The sequence below is a fragment of the Bison bison genome, unplaced genomic scaffold (assembly GCF_000754665.1).
Source record: "Bison bison bison isolate TAMUID 2011002044 unplaced genomic scaffold, Bison_UMD1.0 scf7180017864349, whole genome shotgun sequence".
Classification (NCBI taxonomy): Eukaryota; Metazoa; Chordata; class Mammalia; order Artiodactyla; family Bovidae; genus Bison; species Bison bison.
Genome location: NW_011494921.1, coordinates 4,373,471 through 4,374,499, shown reverse-complemented (window position 1 = coordinate 4,374,499; position 1,029 = coordinate 4,373,471).

Below are 1,029 nucleotides of genomic sequence, written 5' to 3'. Positions count from 1 at the left end.
GCCTTGGAGTACAGAATGAAGCAGGGCAAAGGCTAATAGAGTTTTGCCAAGAGAACACACTGGTCATAGCAAACACCCTCTTCCAACAACACAAGTCTCTACACATGGACATCACCAGATGGTCAATACTGAAATCAGATTGATTATATTCTTTGCAGCCAAAGATGGAAAAACTCGATACAGTCACCAGGAGCTTACTGTGGCTCCGATCATGAACTCCTTATTGCCAAATTCAGACTTAAATTGAAGAAAACCACCAGACCATTCAGGTATAACCTAAGTCAAATCCCTTACGATTTTACAGTGGAAGTGAGAAATAGATTCAAAGAATTAGATCTGATAGACAGAATGCTTGAAGAACTATGGGCAAAGATTCGAGACATTGTACAGGAGGCAGTGATCAAGACCATCCTCAAGAAAAGAAATGCAAAAAAGCACAATGGTTGTCTAAGGAGGCCTGACAAATAGCTGTGAAAAGAAGAGAAGTGAAAAGCAAAGGAGAAAAAGAAAAAGACACCCATTTGAATGCACAGTTTCAAAGAATAGCAAGGAGAGATAAAAAAGCCTTCCTCAGTGATCAGTGCAAAGAAATCGAGGAAAACAATAGAATGGGAAAAACTAGAGATCTCTTCAAGAAAATTAGAGATATCAAGGGAACTTTTCATGCAAAGATGGGCTCGATAAAGGACAGAAATGGTATGGACCTAACAGAAGCCAAAGATATTAAGAAGAGGTGGCAATAATACAAAGAAGAACTATACAAAAAAGATCTTCACGACCCAGATAATCACGATGATGAGATCACTCACCTAGACCCAGACATCCTGGAATGAGAATTCAAGTGGGCCTTAGGAAGCATCACTACAAACAAAGTTAATGGAGGTGATGGAATTCCAGTTGAGCTTTCAAATCCTGAAGATGATGCTGTGAAAGTGTTGCACTCAGTATGCCAGCAAATTTGGAAAACTCAGCAGTGGCCACAGGACTGGAAAAGATCAGTTTTCATTCCAATCCCAAAGAAAGGCAAAG